This window comes from Schistocerca serialis, chromosome 1, assembly GCF_023864345.2.
Source record: "Schistocerca serialis cubense isolate TAMUIC-IGC-003099 chromosome 1, iqSchSeri2.2, whole genome shotgun sequence".
NCBI classification, from domain to species: Eukaryota; Metazoa; Arthropoda; class Insecta; order Orthoptera; family Acrididae; genus Schistocerca; species Schistocerca serialis.
In genome coordinates, this window is record NC_064638.1 from 1,007,823,749 (window position 1) to 1,007,844,737 (window position 20,989).

Sequence of the window (20,989 nt, forward strand, 5' to 3'; positions counted from 1 at the left end):
CTGAATCTCTCTCCTGTTTCAGTTTTTGTTTACAATACCGTGCAAGGTGGTGTAGTGGTTAAGACTCTGGAATCCATTCGCTGTGAAAGTGGGTCAAATTCCAATCCACACATCTACATTTAGAGTTTGTATCGTTCGTCAGTGTCGATTAGAGCGAATGCTAGGATGGTATAAAACGCGTAGACTATTAATGTTTATGGCTACGAAGTCTTTAGAGACGTATTTCTTGAATCAAAATCTCTCGGTGTACATGCCGCGTCAATTCAGGATAAAACTACAAGCTTTCGACCACTACCTCCACGGTCGTCGTCAGGGCTAAAACTGACTGACTTGAATTGACGCGGCATGTACACCAAGAGATTTTCCTTCTATTCATGTTTATGTCTGTTAAATATCAGTTTTGCTGCTAGTTTGCGCTACCGATCTATTTCTTTTCGTGATGTAACGTGACTGCAAAAATAAAATTTTAGTGGAAAAGTCTGCGGTTTTTTATTCTTGAGCACTGGAGTTCGTATCTTTATATTCAAGTAACGGTACCGTCTGTTTCAGGCATCTGAAGAAGTGTCCTGTGAGCATGTGAAAAATATGCTCTGTCTTAACTGCAATGTGATAGTGGGCTCCGATTGAATGCATCATTCCTTAGTTGCTGAAGTTTTGCAAGAAAATTTTTAAGGGGGCTGGGCATGTTGGTAATCCCTGTTCAATCCGTCCTAGCCGTCGAATATGGGATGTCTAGGAAACCTGCCTTCTCTGATCGCTAAACAACATTCAAAGAAATCGTATTAATGAATTTTATTACGAAAGGAAATAATTACAATACATAACTTTTTCTTAAACATATGCGTCTCAAGCAAATGGGCGAATCGCAAATAAACAATCTTCTTCAGTATAACAATTCTAACATTAAGCTACATAGACTGTACAAGGAAGTAATGAGCTTTGACGCTTCCATTTGGGTCGCTAGACTTGAACCTCTAGAAATTGGCCGCAGCCAGTCGGGCGCGGCACGTATCTTCTCTCCGCATAGAGGTCGCTGCTGTCCCATTGTCGTTCTGGAGAGGGGTCGGACAGCGTGCAATTGGCGGACATCTTCTTCACAACCCTCTCTATCTCTGGTTCCAGACCGGCGTGCCGGCGCTTGACTTTAGGCCCTACCTTAAATAATATAAAATGTATTCATATGATAGGTACATTTTATGAAAACTATTGGGAACAAAAGCTTGTAAAAGATGTGGCCTGCAGGCTACCCATTTAGAACCACTTTAACAGAATGATTTCTAAAAATATTCTTTAGTTTAATGGTAATAATTATTTCTGAGAAAGTGGACATCGAAGTAAGAAACGGTCTACGTTCTTCTATGTATGGAAGGCTCTAACTTCTTTGAGATTCATAAAGTATGAAAACTCCTGTGTCTAAATATGTACGGTATTTAGGTTAGTGTATCCTGCAATTTTGAACAAATTTTGTGCAGTATAAGCTGATAAAACTTACACTTTATTCTTAAGAAATACAACTTACAGGAAACGGCCATTAAAGATATCAGTGCATTCCAGGTCCCTAAGATGGGCTGTCCGCATTCCCTTCCATCTCTTTTTGAATTGTCCTTTTTCCTGCTCGTCTGCTTTGTCTTGCCTTTGTTTCAAGGTCTCTAACAGCTCTCTGATGTCCTAATTCTTTCTTTACCTAAACTTTACATTTGTTTTACTGTGAAACGAGCGACAGTTTGTAGCAAACTCTTCAGGACAACACTCCTTGCAACATTTCCTTCACTGAACGTTGACGCTGCATCACAGACACCAAATTACACAGTACTATTCGACACAAACACTGCCTTGTTAGTTCTCGCCCAGTACTTTGCTGATGGACTCATTAGGAATTCTGGGTGCGGCCATGAAGACTTTTCTTCAATAGTCTTACATATCACAAATCTCTGAAAATTTCGTTCAATACCTCCACTGCGGTAAAAGTTATAGCTGGTTTGTAAATAAATTTCCCACCATTTTGCTGTGGTCTGTTGTATTTGCACCACGAATCTCTTCCTGGAGGGCAGAAGCCATGAACGGGTTTATCGTCTCTTGTAAAGAAGTGAAACGAAACTACCGATATAACTTTTCTCATATTTTCTATGCTACAGATATTTTTCCTGGTGGCTATGCCATAATAAATACGGATTTTATCTCTGATAGATCCTATAGGTCTATTCTTACCATCTAATACTCTGACACCTTCCACCTTCTTTCCCTTGTACACAGGGTTTAGCCGTCGCAGCAATTCGCTTTCGTACGTGACTCATCCACTTCAGTTTAGTGTTAGTTATATTTTCTCCACATGGCTTCTCTTCGTCAAATGCTTTGGAAGCCTCTGAATCGCCATCTTCAAACTATCTGACTAGTATTACCTTCTTCAACTGTTCATATTCTTGGAAACTGGTCACGCGTACACAGTGTTTTGTCCAAATGAACGAATAAACCAGAAATAAGGCAGTTATTTGTATGTACTACATATAACTGAAGGGACGATATCCCGTAGATTGCAATCAAAGAAAGAAACAAAAACTAAAAATAAGAAGATTTCAACATGTACGGAACCCATTAAGTGGAGGAAGATATCTACAATCGTTCGTTTTGAGTTATAGGTTACTATTAACAATTCGCTTAGCGACACCAAATGTTAATTTAAAAAACTAGAACCTATTGCAGCACACGGAATAATAATGTTTGACTCTCTATCGAACAAAACTTCGTCCATTATTTTGCTTGCAATAATCTCGTCATTCTTGTAGTCTCAAAATTTTATCCCACAAATGTTAATATCAACAATGCTTTTTCACCCACTCATCCGTCGTTGCTACTCGCTCCGAATCTCGTCAACTCAACTCTGTCCACAAGGCTCTCTCTGCTCACACAGACGACGCTCTGATGTCCCCGCCATCGACTGCGGGCGCCAACGTCGCACCCTGTTTATTTACAGCCTCTCCAAGGGTCGAAAGCAATGACAAACATTCATTCGCCTTCCATGTGATCGTGAAAGGAGCACAAAATCCTACTGGAGCTTTCCTTTGCGGCACTCTCAGCACTATTATTCTCAAGTAGAAGAGTGAATTGAAATATTCATTTTCATATAAAGAATTTCAGTCAGTTGCAGATTATTAAAAAATGTGAAGTAACGACAGAGATTTTGGAGGATATTGTTCCCTTCCAGTGATTCCTGTGGAAAGTAGACGACCAATTGCCTTCCCCGTCGTTGTATTGTGGGAGTCTCTGTTCCAATTCTAAAGGCCTTGCTATACACAGTATTTGAACAAAAATCATCCTTTCTTTTGCTAATTAACTTACGAATACTCGGAATATTATACGAAAGTTATTGTATATACAAAATTTCGTATACGTCCTTCTGCATTGTCGTAAGTATTTACATAACGTTTCTTTAGTATTCCGCATATCAACGACTTCCCTTTTCTCCGCAAAAGTATGCTACATAAGTGACAATAAAGTGCTTCTCAGACGTGCCCTGAATGGTCTGACACTGAGTTTATAGAATTGTAAGTAAATGCCTGGTAGTGTACCAACTTTCAGTTTGAGGTTGCTGCATTTTAATGTGGTGTGGACGCCTCAGTCTTCAACAATAACTTGGCTTCATTATCTCATAAGGTTCGCGCACCTGTACAGAGCCACGTAACAGAAAAACTTTCTTGCACGACTGAACAGCAATGCTTTGTTTTCAGCTGCACGATGTCTCAGTATTAGCTACGAACAGAAGCAAAAGATTGTATAAATTTAACTACTGCCATTAACACTTGTCTAAATAGACTGATATCACAAAATAAAGAACCTCGAAAGAACAATCAAACGACGGTTAATCGTCTCCATAGGTATGTCCATTGATGACGACAGACTTGGCAACTGGTATGAATTAGTTCGGGATTCTCAGCGCAGTCGTCTTTTGGAATACACACATCTCTGTGTGCTCGTCGACATATATTTTGATCATAGATTGCCCTGGGACTAGTGGGTCTTATTGACTGCATTACCACACTGCAGAATTTACGAGGGCTGTTCGGAAAGTAAGGTCCGATCGGTCGCGAAATGAAAACCACAGTGAAAATCAAACATTTTTTTATCCACAACAGCTTAGCCACACCTTCCAGCTGCATCTCTAAACAGTCGCCCCTCCGAACTAGACATTTGTCGTGTCTATGTACAAACTTTCCAACACCCTCGTAACAGGAAGCAGTCACCTGTGCTTTCCGCCAATTATCTACGCTGGTCTGCCTTTCGTTGCTTGCGCTAAAAGGTCGTCTTCGTGGCCAGCGGTTCATGTGAGCAGAAATGAACACTTGAGGAAGCCAATTAAGGGCTATATTGTGAGTGATCAGATACTTCCCATCGGAAACGCTGCAGTAGCGTCTTCATTGCCCCTGCAGAATGCGGCTGAAAATTGTCTTGAAGGAAGAAACACATGACATTTATGTTATGTGGGCTGCATAGCTTTAGGGGAAATATCTCACCACCTCCATATACCTGGCGGGAGACACTGTTGTTTGAGCCATTTCTACGTGATCACTTTGAGCTCTGAATTGAAAAGAGCGACGTGGAGGGATCGACAGGCACGCTAAAACACAGCCAAAAACATCCGTACAAAGTTCCATAGATTTTCACAGTTGATTCCATTTCGCGCCTAATTGGACCTTACTTTCCGAATACGTCTCGTATCTGGGTCACGCGCATAAATTAAATTTCCGTCAGTTTCAGTTTATGTAGCCCAAAAACGGTCAGTCACGTTTAATGCCACAGATCTCTAACAGGACTTCTGCTTACCTCTCATTTTCCTCTTCAGATACAACGTCGGTTTTGTTCAAGTCTCTGTCGCACTTGCTTTATGATCTGTCATTTCGCTTAATGGCTGATTAGGAAGTTCCCATCAATAACATTATGATACTGGGTGCAACTCCTGTTACCCACAGATTCTGTTCCGTACTCATGAATGAACGTCATATTTATCTCTACACGATTCCTCGCAGGTTTTGACATTTTATCTGTCACTGTTATGCGGTATGGTTAAACGTAACGTACACTACGATCGAGTGGCTGCAGCGGGCACGACTCGTACGCCTTAAGCCGTCCTCACACGGGAAGGGGAGCTAACGTTGACGAGTACGAGACAGCTGACTTCGTGAGACAGCGCCGTCGGCACACGGGACTGGCTGGTTAACATGACTAAGCGCTCTACAGCGGCCGTTTCCGGTTTTATTTGACTACCAAACCACACGATTCCTCTAAGAAAATGCATGCGCTTAAAATAGCTGCGTTAAATCTCTTAGTGATTGTCGCAGAAGGGCTGAGAAAATCACTAAGAGATTGTGGACTCGTCAGTCACTAGAACAGCGACGTACTTTAGAGGAACATTACATAATGCTGTACTGCTATCTGAGATACATATTAGTAGTATAACTAATTTTCAATTATAAATCGAATACAGTTTATAACAGTTTGCACATGCGTAATGTCCACCACTTTCGACGTTGAATTGTCTACCAATACTCTGAAATAACGTACTTCACCACACAGATTTCCAGATCGAGACTTGCCTCCTAATTTAGTTCGAATGGAAAGAGATTTTTTCTAAGCTACTCACCTTCGCTGAGGAAATTATTTATCGGTAACATACAAACTGAGCCAGTCCATAAACTCAGGGATATTTATATTTTACAAAAGTTTCACAAGAACAGAAATTTTCAGTGTGTCACTTGTGTTTTCTTTCTGACAGACCGACAGTCATGTTAAGATTTCTGGCCACTGGGGAAATATTGCAGTAGCTGGCCTTTGCAACAAGAATTGCTGAAAATAATAATATCGACTACCGAGATAATACATCTATTAAATGAATAAGACAGACCAAGAATCTATTAGAAAACAAAAGGTAGGAAGAAATCACAGCTCACGACACTATCAACCGCGCTACAGTTTCGACATTGCTGCAAGGTCTCCGTATATGACACACTCTCTAAAGACTGTTTCTACGAATATCACAATTAATTATTTAATATGCAAACTGTTACACAAATACACACCTTTTCAGATCATCACTGTGCCGTAGCGCTAAAACTGTATACTTTTGTAGCACATGTGCGGCTGATCCCGGCGGAGGTTTGAGTCCTCCCTTGGGCATGGGTGTGTGTGTTTATCCTTAGGATAATTTAGGTTAAGTAGTGTGTAAGCTTAGGGACTGATGACCTTAGCAGTTAAGTCCCATAAGATTTCACATACATTTGAACATTTTTTTGTAGCACACATGTTATAACTGAAAACATCAACTACAGAAAGCCGTTACCTACACGGATGTAGTTTACTATCATTTTACTACAACAGATTGTAGATGAAACGATGTGTTCTCGATAGATCCTCAGTTTGCTGACACTTTTTAGCAGCTTATATTCGTACCATGCACTCTACGAAAAAGAAAACTCACCAAATACTGTGTTTCATGACATATCTACATCTCATTCTACATCTATACTCCGCAAGCCAACTGACGGTGTGTGGCGGAGGTTACCTGGAGTACCTCTATCGGTTCTCCCCTCTATATAACATGGCAGGTCCTATCTTCCACTTTTCACGTAAAATAAAGTCACATATCTCTGGCCACGTCGCTCTCCACGACGCAAATATCTAACAAACCGGATTGTGTGTTTTATGTTTCGCTGTGTAGTGGAACACCGAGTAGGGCAGGGCAGTGCTTAGCCCCTTGGAGTCGCATTCAGGAGGCCATCCAGATTTAGGTTTTCGTGATTTACCTAAATCGTTTCAGGAAAATGCCGGGATGGTTCCTTCGAAAGGGCACGGCCGCATTCCTTCTCCATCCTTCCTTACTCTGACCTTGTACTCCGTCCCTAATGACCCGTATGTCGACAGGACGTTAAACACCAACCTCCTTCTCCTCCTCCTCCTCCTCCTCCTCCTCCTCCAGTGTAATGGAACGTGAACTTACACGCCGAAACGTCACCAGCTCCCAATCCAAATGCTTTTCCACTTCCCATGAGAGAACAGTTTTAATGTGTATGACGGTGCGTGATATTTTCGTATGTGTTCCTCCACGATCACGAACATGCACATAGTATCGTTACTAATTGCGAATTTACAGCAAGGTTCGTTTACATAACTTTCGAAACAAACGTTGCATAAAGCGATACCTTTTCAAATCAAAGAAAAACAGATGAAAAAGTTGTCGAAGCTTAGTAAAATAATACGGACGTTACTGATCTTTATGTAGACAAAGAGTTTCTCATTTGACTGTTTGGTTGGCTTAAAAATTAAAATAAGGAACAGTCTCATTCATACAGGATTTACCGTGGTAATTTTGAGCACATTTTTAATTAATGGAGGACATAGTGAGATATTACTGCAACAGATGTACCCTGTATGCTGTAAGTCTGTGAGAACGTTAGGAGTCATTACCTCGCTTACACAGCTAGTAATTTTGATGTGAGTTTCCGTCCGCATCCTCGAGGTAGCCACGAATACATTACCAGCCGGAAAATTCACGAATCTGACAGTTTCAGACGAGACGACCGAGCGCATATTTTAATTACGGCGCCCCTCTAGCGTACGCTGGGAGTAGCAGGAGGGGATGGGGTGGGGGTGGATGGTGTGGTCGGGGGCTGGGACGGTGGCTCTGTAATTAAGGCCCGCCAGCGCCTCCAGCCAGCCGCCGGATAACCTCGTTCGTCACATCTCGTCGCGTCTTGCGTGCGCGGGCCGCGGCTTTGTGGGTTGCCGTCGGAGCGGGAGGCGTCAACACGCAGCGAAATGTCTTCACGGCGGAGCCCCAGTGTATTAAGGTACAATACTGTTCCGCTCCAACAGCCATGGTAGAGAATAACTTTACGACGAAAGAAATGACATTTAGCAGTTCATAGACAGTAAATTATGGTCCGTGGACATCTCTGCCCCTGGAGATATCTTTCAGTTTAATATGTGGTTTCGCAATCTCTGTCTTGCCATCACACGATCATTTGAAAAATGTCATATTGCCGTCTTGAGCTTCTGCTAAAATTATTTACACAATCATTTTCAGTCGTTTAACAATCATTAGATTCTTAACGGTATTGATAACGCCATGTTAGCCGAAATATAAAATCTCTACTGTCATGTGACAAAACCATAAATAATACACTGTTATCATATCGCAATACAAATTACACCGTTTCTATAGATTTTTATGGATAACACTATCACTTGACGATAGTGATAATGTATTTTGCTTAAAATGATGCTGCGAACCCTTTTATGAACCTGACGATGGCTGGACAACTGAAACTTGTTGCGTAAATAAAGTATTTTTCTTGCAGCTCAAGCCGGTAATATGACATTTTTAAAATTCATCCAGAAAATTGTAGTTAGTCTGAAAGACACCATCGTCTCCAGGTCTTTTCCACGTATGAAACCTTCTTACGTAGAAATTTTAATGAAGTGTTAACGATGATCAAATTGTGTTCTGTACAGAATTCTACTGGGCTACTTTTTCTTTCATTCCTTTCTCCGAGTCCACGTCTATTATTTTTCCTTCACTTCTTGTCCCTACTGTCGAATATCAGTCCCTCATCACAAATTTTCCTCTCCCGTAACTATCGGAAAATTTTATTTTATCCTACACGTTTACAATCTCTTTATAATCTGCGGAGCTAGTTGTCATATGAAGTGCGATTGCGATGGATATTGGTTTCGTGTCTATCTTGGTTATGATAACGTGCTTGCTATGCTGTTCGTAGTTTCTTATTCAGTGTTCGATCTACTCCAGCGCGACCGCTATCTCATTTTCTGTTTATAATCCTGTACTCATCTGACGAATGTGGCAACGGCCTTGCCGCAGCGGATACATTTGTTCCCGTGAGATCACCGAAGTTAAGCGCTGTCGGGCGAGGTCAGCACTTGCATGGGTGACCATCCGGGCCGCCATGCGCTGTTGCCATTTTTCGGGGTGCACTCAGCCTCGTGATGCCAATTGAGGAGCTACTCGCTGAATAGTAGCGGCTTCGGTCAAGAATACCATCTTACGACCGGGAGAGCGGTGCGCTGACCCCACGCCCCTCCTATCCGCATCCTCCACCGAGGATGACACGGCGGTCGGATGGTCCCGGTAGGCCACACGTGGCCTGAAGACGGAGTGAGTGCATCTGACCAATAGTCCTGTTCTTCCTGCCAACGCACTTCACAATCTAACTTATCTATTTTACTTCTTTGAATTCTCTAGCCTACCAATCCAAAAGAGGGATCTAAGAATCAACGCTCCGACCTTTAGATTGCAAAATTTCCTTCGCCTGATGACGATACCTTACTGAGTAGTCCCCGCCAACAGGTACTAATAGCGGAGAACTTTACTTCCAGAACATTTTTCCCTAGAGGATACTACCATCAATAAGCCATACGGTAGAGCTGCATGTCCTAGGGAAAAATAACGGATTTCAGTCGTTTATAGTAGCAACACAGCGAGGCCAGTGAGCCGTCCGGCTTGCTTTTATCATATTCTTATGCGATGGTTTTGCTGTGGCTTGCACTTCCTTGGATAATTCGATTGTTCTCCCGAAATTTTCTCACGGGAGAGTTTCTTGCGCAGCTAGTGGGAGGTTTTCTGGGCTCGTGCGCTTTGCCTTGAGTTTCGCTTGTGGAGTAGCGCCATGGGTTGTGCGGTGGCGCCCTGCGAGATGCTGAAAATGAGGCGGACTGTGACGACAGATGCAGGGGCAGTCAGTCGGCTGTAGTGTGTCTAAGGCAGCTGTTTCATGTGACTGTTTCTTGTTAATAGCATGGTTCAGCTTGCCATTGCTAGAAGCGTATGCGTCTCGAAGGGCTCTGTTAGCATCCAGAAGATCAGATCAGGAGAGTGTGTGTTGTTTTGGAATTCTGTCCAGCGCACTCTTGTCTGGTATCCAGTGAACTGGTGACATTATGCCAGACGGTTGCGGGCGTTTTGTCAATTATTCTTACTCTGATATCATGTCGCCGCCGTACTAATTCTAATTGGTTTAGAGAGCTAAGCTTGCGGTCGGTGGCTTTCTTCTGCCTAGTCCTCCAGAAAGCGGTGAGAATATTTGTACTACTTATACTATTGGAGCCCTAGTTATATCTGAAAGCTGAGTTACGTTTATTCTCGTATCAACGCTTCAACACCGCTGTGACCTTAAGTTGGTCACGTTTAGTTAACATTCAAATCAATAGCTATTGCACGTAACACGCGAGTTCATTTCGGAAAAGGAAGGGACCGTGCTTCCTAATGCAATCGGGACAATGAGCAACAAAGGTTCATGCTAAGTTGCTCTATTTTAGTGATCCTAATGGAATAGTTTGAAAAGCTGAGGTCTGCCATACAGTTCTAAAGCTTTACGTGCTATCAGTCTTCCTTGTTGGTTGATTGAAGGTTTGAAGTCGTCGATCGAGGAGGTGGCGACAATCACTTGTTGTCGGCCGTAGCTGTTGCAGAAGCTGGATGTTGGCGCGCCTTCTTCTCGACACGGTCACCAGGCGAAACGGACCCTTAATGTGTGCCTGCTAATGTTTCCTGTCGCGCCATCGAGCCAGAAACTATCATAGCAAGTCGAGCGCAATTACATGCTGCCAAACCCTGGAAGCGCGGCAACTCGCGGTAGCGTCACACAACACACCTGCTCCACCGCCCTACTCCAGCCAGAGTCCCGCTCTGCCCGCGCTCCACGCGGCAGAGTTAACACTACCCAAGATCCTAAACACTTTGGTTCTCCACACGACCTATCGATGTAATCGTTCGATAGCACAGTTTTCCCTAGGCAAGGCCCAGCATAAAAATACAAATAATATTTACAAAACAAACCAATTACACATCGACATAAATACATAAATATATGTATATATATAAATAGTAAAACAACTACAATATATAAAGACACAGAAATGTCATATCTTCAGGTAACAAAATAAGGAAAAAATTTATAGTACAATAGATGGAAATAGGAGGATATGCATTTCCGGCGTTAGAAACCTTTGTTGTACGTGTCGGCTTTACAGGTGTATTAGACTTTTGGTACACGAGACCAATGGTCGTCTCCATAAACGCCATCATCGAATTGTACGGTGGCTCTAGACGAACATGCGGCGCAGACGCAGGTTGGTGGGAGCAGCGTGAGATTATGGGAGACATTCTCCAGATCTTGCATGGGACCTGTGGTAGTAACCGAAGACACAACGCTAGGTGCGAAACACCAGCATTCCTTCATGCTTGATGTCTTCCCCAACGCCTTCAGGGGCACAGCATCCGTTTTTCCGGGTACAGTCTTGGCGACCCCTGTGTTCCTGAGCTGGGGACTGGGGATGCTGTAGCGACCGCCGTGCAGTGCAAAGGGGAAATGTGTGTTACAGGGACCGGAGATCTTGGCTTGACCACGTGAATCGTGAGGATGGTACAAACCTCTATAAATAACCTCAATCTCAAGGTGTGCTGCGTTTTGATGAGATGCATCACTGGAGAAACAGTCTTTAGTATAAGCCTTATCCAGGCAAGTGAGGTTTTGTCTGGGTGGACTTACTTCCTTAGCTGCTCGTGGAAACACAATGGAGTCTAAATCTCAAGTTTCCACGCTCAGCAGTTCGGGACGGCTGTTATGCAATATTATTACCCAAAATCTTAACAGGCCTCGTGTGGCTAGTCCAACTGGGTCATTTCAGACTGTCAGTGATAGTAAGCAATGTAACAGATCATATCCTGTTGTAGATAGGTTTTTGTTGTGCTGAAACATGTGGACGGTTCTTTTGAAATATTATTACCATTCTGTATCCATGAAGCTCTTGAGGGTCTTAGTGCAACTCAAACAGATCAAGAAGCTGCAGAATGGCAGTATCCTGCTGGAGACTATGAAGGCTCAACAGGTGCAGCAGCTGCTGAATATCAAGTGTAAGTAGGCTCTTTAGGTTTTTATGTTGGTAACGCCATGTAGCGCTCTGTATGAAAATCAGTGACTGTGCTGTGTGCAATCTGTGGCTGGTTTGCATTGTTGGAATTTGCTATTGTAGTGTTGGGCAGTTGGATGTGAACAGCGCATAGCGTTGCGCAGTTGGAGGTGAGCCGCCAGCAGTGGTGGATGTGAGGAGAGAGATGGGCGAGTTTTGAGAGCGGATGATCTGGACATGTGTCCATCAGAGAGAGTAAATTTGTAAGACTGAATGTCATGAACTGATATATATATATATATATATATATATATATATATATATATATATATATAATGGATTTTGAACACTATTAAGGTAAATACATTGTTTGTTCTCTATCAAAATCTCTCATTTGCTAACCATGCCTATCGGTAGTTAGTGCCTTCATTGGTTAGAATCCTTTATTTAGCTGGCACCATTGGCGCTCGCTGTATTGCAGTATTTAGAGTAACGAAGATTTTTGTGAGGTAAGTGATTCATGAGAGGTATAGGTTATTGTTAGTCAGGGCCATTCTTTTGTAGGGATATTTGAAAGTCAGTTTAGCGTTGATCAGAATAAGTAAAGAGAGAAATGTCTGAGTACGTACAGTTCTGCTGAGCTGCTTGAAAATCAAATACCGTAAGAGGTTTATCAGCACAGTAATTCATTAATTTTTCTAAGGGGACGTTTCACAAGCTACTTGGAGAATAGAGTTAAAGACGTTTTCACAGGTGAAGACATCATGTAATGGATACAAAAGAACTGCAACAATAGTCGGAAAGTTCACAGATGACTTAAGTCCAAAACATTTTAAAAAGGATTTATGGGGATATCCAAACGTCAGCTTCATTTATTCTGACATTCAGACTGCCGAAGTTGCTGGAGTATATTGCAGAAGCCTTTCTCTGCCTTGAGATAAGACCGTATATTCCAAATCCAATGCGCTGCTTCAAGTGCCAGTTCTTTGCTCTCTCCAATATGGGTTGTAACAGTTGGGCTACATGTGGACTATGTGGCAGCGTGCCACACGAAAAGAGTTTTCAAGCTACTGCACTACCCAGGTGTGTTAGTTGCTCCCAGGCCCATCCAGTTTGGAGAATGGCTTGTCCTTTCTACGCTGAAGAAAGGACGACTCTGAAAATTAAAGTCACACAACGTGTGCAGCAAACCCCGATGGTAGTCATTAGAAGAAATCCAGCAGAGTGTTTCTGTTCCATCAGCCTTGCCACTGCCTCAAAATCCAAAAATGGCTCAAGGCACTGTGGGACTTAAATACTGAGGTCATCAGTCCCCTAGAACTTAGAACTACTTAAACCTAACTAACTTAAGGACATGACAGACATCCATGCCCGAGGCAGGATTCCAACCTGCGACCGTAGCGGTCGCGCGGTTCCAGACTGTAGCGCCTAGAACCGCTCGGCCACCCCCGCCGGCTCAAAATCCAAGCTGGAGACAAAGGCCAAATGGCCAAAGTGGTAAGTTCCAAAGCCGTCAGATCATGCGGCCTAGTTGCTGTCTACTGGATCTGATGATGATAATACCAAGGCAGATACCGCCGTCGACGTTTGCTCGTGGGAACCATCGAGTCTCTAAGCCACCCCTGCTCCGTTGCCATCTCGCCACCGTGGCGGCGGAACGGGAGGGGAAAAACGGAGTAAAGCCCACCATTAAAATGGCTTTTATACTGTAGACACATTTGGAGCGACTGAAACTGCTAGCACACTAACGTCCACTTACTTGTATTTGGAGGAACCGTGTTTCAAAGCGTCTCCGAGGCTCTAATAGCCCTTATAGAACAACTCCCATGACCACTTTTCCCACTGGGAGACTTCAATGCCCATCATATATTGTGGGGCTCGACCTCTGCGTGCTCTCATGGTCGTGTATTGGAGAACCTCATGCTATATCAGAAGCAGTGCATTCTAAACACAGGTAACCCACTCACTTCTTTGCTGGTATTGGATCATTCCTGCCCTCGACCTCTCTTTCTGTTCTCCAGCCCTTGTGGACTCTTCTCAGTGGGAGATCACTGATGACCTTCATTCCCGTGAACACTTTCCATTCCATATTCACCTACCAGATGGAGCTCTCCTTGAAAGGACACAGCCAAAATGGATGATCAGCAGAGCCAAGGGGACAATGTTCAGCCAGCTGACTGTGTCTGACCGCAGCGACAGCATCCGGGAGTGGGTGGACCATCTCATGCGACTAATACACCATGCCCTTGACCTTTACATCCCAAAGTCTTAAGACACCTTAGTGCCTTGATGTACTGATCAGTGCTATGCAGTCATTTTGGTCACATGTGCAATCTGCAATAGTTTAAGAACCCCCGTTTGGCGAAAAACCTTAAAGTCTTTCAACTAGTAGGGCAAAGGCTGAACGCCTCACCAAGGAGAGCAAGGAAAGGTCACAGAAAATGTTCTTGGACTCTATCAACCATTCCACCTATTTGACTATAGCAGGGGAAGGCAACATGAGAATTTCTGGTGAAGGCAGTCTGTCGCCTATATCAGCGTTGTTGACTCAGGGGTGTCTCCAAATAACACCTGGCGATATTGCACAAACAATGGCAGAGCATTTTGCGCTGACTACTGCCACTATCAACGACGTTCCAGCGTTCAGCTTCCTGTCGTTACCGTTCCACAATTGAAAGGGTGAGTTGAACTTTAGGTCTAACTATTTAGAGACCTATAACTGTCCATTCTCCACGCGGGAGCTGTATTTGGCACTGACCGCGCATAGTAGCGATCAAATCTGATACACCGTGCTGTGGAACTTGAAACCAGTGTCCAAGGAAATACGCTTACAAAGTTTTAATTCGATACGGCAGACAGGAAACTTACCAAAATCGTGGAGGGAGGCAATTTCGATCCCTGTTACGACACCAGACAAGAACTAAACGTGTTCCAGTAATTACTGGAGTGTTGCTTAACAAGCTGTATAGGAAAGACTTTGTATCGAATGTTTGCCTTGGATGTTGTGGACCAAGCTGCTCCTAATTCGCTCTCAGTGTGGAGGATCCAATCCACAGTCGACCATCTGACCTTGCTAGAGGCGGCTATTCGGCAACTTTTCTACGTAAACAGCATAGTGTAGGCTTTTGATATCAACAAGGCGTACGATACTACTAGGGAACAACTTGTTCTAGGGCGCCTTCATCAATGCAGCTTCCATGGCCGTCTCCCCATCTTTATTAGGTCGTCTATATCAAAGCGCTTTTTGCGGTACCGAGCTGGTGACGGGCAGGATAATGGAGCTGCTCAGGGCAATGTTATGAGTATTACCCTCTTTGCAAAAGCCATAAACAGAATCACGTTTATTTTAAAGAGTCCTGGACAGTGCTCCTTATTTGTGAACGGTTTTGCAGTTTTCTGTTCCTAGAGTATTATAACAGCAACTCATCGGGTGCAATTTACATTGCAGAAGGTGGAGGACTGGGATGCAAAGAATGGCCTCATGTTTTCTGCGGAGAGATGTGTGTATGTTTATTTTAATCGTTCTCGACGTATTTTTAATTTACCTGACTTGCGTATGTGGAACGCCGTTCTCCCTTTTAAAGACTCTGTGCGATTTTTGGTCCAAATTTTCGACTCGAAGCTGTCGTTGTTACATGAGGGACGTCAAGACCCAGGCGCAGAAGACACTGAACATTCTGAAGTGTCTTAGCAACAGGCCTTGGTGACCGGACAGGGCGTGTCTGCTCCAATTTTATAGGGCTTTCTCTCAATGGCAACTAAACTATGGATGCGCACTGCATGGGTCAGCGGCGCCTTCGTAGCTGAAAATCATTGACGTGGTACACCATGCGGGCGTCAGGCTGTCTGCTGGCGCTTACAGGACCAGCCCCATACCCAGTGCTTGTGTTGAAGCTGATGAACCGCCACTTACCACCTGGAGGCAGTTTCTCATAGTGCGTCAGGCTTGTAAGGTCTTCGCTACTCGCACTTTCCCAGCATACCATATCGTTGTTCGTCCAGCTATGGAACGCCTTCCTACGAATCGCCCACAGGCAACGAGGCCTCTTTGGATAAGTGCAAAATGTGTGCTGAATCCCGGGTTCGATTCCCGGTGGGGTCAGGGATTTTTCTCTGCCTCGTGCTGACTGGGTGTTGTTTGATGTCCTTAGGTTAGTTAGGTTTAAGTAGTTCTAAGTCCTAGGGGACTGATGACCATAGATGTTAAGTCCCATAGTGCTCTGAGCCATTTTTTTGTGTGTTGAAGTCCCTTGGTACGGGGCATGTACAGGTTGAAGTCGGGCATTTCAACCAACAGCCGTCCTGGTTACTGCAGAGGCCTAGTGTAGTTTTAGATTTAGTGCAGTACAAGAGAGAGTGCATTCCTGTCTCTGTTTTTAATGTGATATTTTCCGGCACTTTAAATGAGCACCACAATTACGTAGATGGCTTCACGGATGAGTCTAAACAGGGGGACTCCGTTGGTTGCTCTGCTGCTTTTCTAGACGTGTCCTCGAGATTCGGTTGCCTCCAGAGTTTACTATCTGCGATCTTGATGGCGGTGGAGCAAAAGAGACATGCCATGCCTGCTGCATTTCTCGTCTGTTCCGACTCCCTCAGTGCTCTTGAGTCTCTGAGACGCTTGTATCCAGCTGATAAAGTAGTTCAGGATATCCAGGACGTCACTCTCCAGCTAGAACGGCTGGAGAAAGAATTGTCTTTTGCTGGGTGCCAGTTCACATGGGTATTGCGAGGAACGGAAGGAGGGATGTAGCGATCCTCAGCTAGTTCAGAGGATCATCGCTCTGCACGCTATCATCTGGCTGTTGAGGTACAGTGTCATACGTCGATGGAACGACAAATGGCTGGAAGTGCGAGACTAGAAGTTCCGTCTCGTAAAGTCGACAACGTGGCCTTGGCGTCCTCCATCCAGCCGTGACGACGGGAGGAGGTCCTCCTTATTCGTCTTCGCATAGGACACAGCCCAATGACGTATGGCTTCTTGCACCGGCGCGACGATCCTCCATTGTGTGGTGTTTGTGGCGTACAGATCACTACGTGTATCTAGACTATGTTTCATTTTGGGACCTGGCTGCAGAGGCAGATTTGCCTGCAGATCTGCACTCTGCTTTAAGGGCCACTGAAGTGATTGTGGTGACCAACTTGTTTCCGCAAGTTTTAGGGAGATGGTCGTAATGTGTCAACAAGATGACTGGTTCACCCACGTTTTTTGAGAGTGGATAGTCAGTCACAATTCCCTTTGCCTTTCTTTTAGGTCTTCTGCGGTTTTATTTCTGTTTTAATCGCTTGCACAGCACCTTTCAGCCTCCATCTGTTGTCTTAAGCGTGTGAAATGAGTGACTGGCTGAGTGACTGCAAGTTACGCGGGACTGAGTGAATACTTGTCATTTTCTCCACATTCGTTTCTTTTAGTAAGTGTAAGGGCGCTAATGACCTCTGGTTGAGCTCACACACAAACACACACACACACACACACACACACACACACACACACACACACACAGAGAGAGAGAGAGAGAGAGAGAGAGAGAGAGAGAGAGAGAGAGAGAGGGGGGGGGGGAGAGAGAGCCTTCTGTATATTATTCTGTTTTTTTTTTTTTTTGGCACGCTTTTTAAATTAGTCAGGGCAGCAATTTAGGTGCACGTAAGGTGTAATAACATCAGTCTACCATATTATTCGGAAAAGCATACATCGCGTGATTGAATCGAAAGAATTCGGAGTGAGAGCACGACAAACTGTACAAGCGGATGGGCTCGTACACTGCTGAGATCCATACTCTCAATACTCCGAGATCGCAGATTGCAGTAGGAGTAAGAGGCCTCCCCCATATATGCTCCGGGTGATAATCCAAGGGGTCATTCTCACCGCATACCACACGTGAATGGAAGAGCCAAACGGAAATTATTACGGTAAGGTGTCTGCCATTCATTACACACTACACAAAGGCCTGACGACTACGGTTTTAGACGTAGATTATAATGGTAATTTGGTTTCCAATACTCTAGTACAACTTTTCTGTATACTACTGACTACGCTAACTACATGTATCAAAATTTATTGATATTTAAGATTTAGAGTACATGTTCAATAAAACTGTATCGAGTTTATGCCCCCATATCGTTTTACATACATCTGGAGTAGCCTATTCTGTAAATTTGCTTTTGTCAAAATTGTGCAATCTGAGGGTTAAATACTCGACGAATATTCGTTTCTGAACTTGGAAAATCAGTATTATTCTCATCAGTTGAGTAATCAATACGATAATTACAGGAGACAGCAGCCGGCCGTGGTGGCCGGGCGGTTCTAGGCGTTACAGTCTGGAACCGCGAGACCGCTACGGTCGCAGGTTCGAATCCTGCCTCGGGCATGGATGTGTGGGATGTTTTTAGGTTAGTTGGGTTTAAGTAGTTCTAAGTTCTAGGGGACTGATGACCTTAGAAGTTAAGTCCCATAGTGCCCAGAGCCATTTGAAACATTTGAACAGGAGGCAGCAGCCGTTTAGTGTACAGAGGGGTGAGTGAAGCTAAGGAAGTTACCAAATGTAACTGCTTACAGAGTGTAGACGTTGTACACCTGATGAAGGGACAACACTTCCTATGTGAGACGCGTAATACGTAATGATTGCAACTGTAACAGTGAAGCGACTTGTTTCCTATTAGTGAGAACAAAGCGCTAGGAAACGAGGGTTAAAAAAAGGCACAAAATTCTTCACAAATATAGCAGATCTTTCACAAAACTGAAACCTTTTTCCTCAGCACTGTTGGCACTTGCTGCTTCAGCAATTTCAAACATATGAACGCCGCCAAGCGGAGTTCGCGTCCGCTGTGTCGGCAGCGTCGTGCCTACCCAGTCTGACACCGCGTGCGCACATGCGGTGGCGTATTCACGGACACTACGATCTTTGTACCAATATGTATGTCACGATTGGGAGTGTGGTCGGTTCTATCTAAGCATAGCTGCATGCCTTCGGAGAAGGTAAGAATCGTCCGTCTTTCACAGATCCACTACTAATCTGACTCTTCGTTGCGCCTAGGGCAAGGTTCCTTTAAAAAAAAAATTTAAGTTCCTTTACTTCTGCATTTTAGACTCTCACCAAAAGTTTTTTCTACTTATGACTAATGCGCCACCGGCAGTTCCTAAATGTAAGTTCCCATTTGCTCTGATATTTTTCTATACACTTAACCAGCTTTCTACCGCCTTCTCATGCTAGATGGTCGTAGAATTTCTGAAGAAGCCCCCAAAAAGACGAAACGCGTCAATAACGCTAATCTGTTTCTTCCTTCTGAAAATATATCACCGTTGCTGCACCTCAGCCGCAGAGTGGGAGGATTTATATGGGTCAATTAGCATATGGGACCATTCAACAGTTTATAATATAAGATATTTGAATAATTTGGGTGTCTGAGTGAGTGCCAGTTATTTAAATTTCTGATGACTTTAAGCATCTACAGATGCGGATATCGGCTGTTTGAAAGACGAGGACCCAGGTCTCATTGATAAAGACTCTACCACCCTTATTTGCTCATAATTTGTCAGCAAATTACGTTAGTTTTTCTTCCCACCACAAGTACCGACAATATGGCCCGACACCGACAGTTAATACCTGGACCACCTCAGTAGATATACTCAGCCAAGCTATCGCTTAAAGAATACAGCTGCTAATGACACCTTCGTGACTACTGAGTGGCTACTTACAGAGCTGGTTAAAACGAAACAAGAACTTCCGTAATAAGTGTTAACACTCTTGAAAGCAGTAACTGTAAACATCTCTTGAAGAACTCTTGTTAAAACACACACACACACACACACACACACACATATATATATATATATATATATATATATATATATATATATATATATATATGAGTGTGTGTGTGTGTGTGTATGCGCACGCACGAATTCATTTTAGTTACAAGGTTCTCAAAAAATGGTTCAAATGGCTCTGAGCACTATGGGACTTAACATCTATGGTCATCAGTCCCCTAGAACTTAGAACTACTTAAACCTAACTAACCTAAGGACGTCACACAACACCCAGTCATCACGAGGCAGAGAAAATCCCTGACCCCGCCGGGAATCGAACCCGGGAACCCGGGCGTGGGAAGCGAGAACGCTACCGCACGACCACGAGCTGCGGACAAAGAAGGTTCTTTCTTAACCTAGGAAGGTAGTACAGTAATTACTTCAGTGTTGTAGTTAATGTTAATGAAATATTTGTCTTCAATCACTCAGAAATTTTGTTCATATGAAAGACTGATTCCTTCAACGGAACGGCGGACAAGAAAATTCGAACTGGCTTTTTCGTGTGTAACTAGAGACCACTACAGTAGAGATCTAACAGTTAAAATGAGCTTGGAGATCGTGCTTTGCACGCCGTTTACGATCAGTCGTTTGAACGCAGAGTTAGTTACATTTCCAAGGCAAAGTGTCAGCGTTGCTGTGCTGCGAGGTACCTATCGCTTGAAGTCATTGTTGCGGCACCGGTAAACGCTTCGCAGTTTAAAGCTGGGGATTACACTGCTAGCTATCAGGAATGTTTCTTGCCTTCTGAAGTGTAGATAATGACTCACTACAGAATCCTGCTTGTGCGCGCCTTATTACAACAATCACTATAATTAAGTTACTTGTATTTCAAGTTAAATGCTACGAGCTAAATACAATACTTTTCGTTTAATGAGGATACACATGGTGTTCTTCAAATAGTAGTTTATAATGGATAATGCTATTGCGCTCTTTAAGAACTGAAATTTTGCCAACAAGTACCTTTGCGGCGTAAACTTCTACATACTAAGTGGTACTAAACTCTACAACTTTAGCCCACCTTAGAGTTCATGAAACAGCTAGAAAAAGTTCACTATAAATGATGCTGATAAAATGGAAATCTAGTAAACGAAACGGTTCGCACAACTCGAAAAGGAAACTCAGTTATCGCGTAGAAGCTTTAGGAAAGTAGTACTACGGTGATACAGTGTGGAATTAAACGATCACTAAATTGTTGATTAATACTGACTAAAAGTGTTCCTGCTTTATTAAAATATGCGTAATTTCCGTTTAGTTCAAGAGATGAAA

The 20,989-nt window shown here is 43.6% G+C and overlaps 1 long non-coding RNA gene and 1 pseudogene across 1 annotated transcript in view; one reads left to right on the top strand and one right to left on the bottom strand.

The window, feature by feature from the left end:
- The window catches only part of LOC126413338 (uncharacterized), a 1,775,741-nt gene that overhangs the window by 1,156,372 nt on the left and 598,380 nt on the right, over positions 1-20,989 (bottom strand). The gene's annotated exons all lie outside the window — the stretch shown is intronic.
- Positions 8,851-8,968, top strand: LOC126423478 (5S ribosomal RNA; annotated as a pseudogene).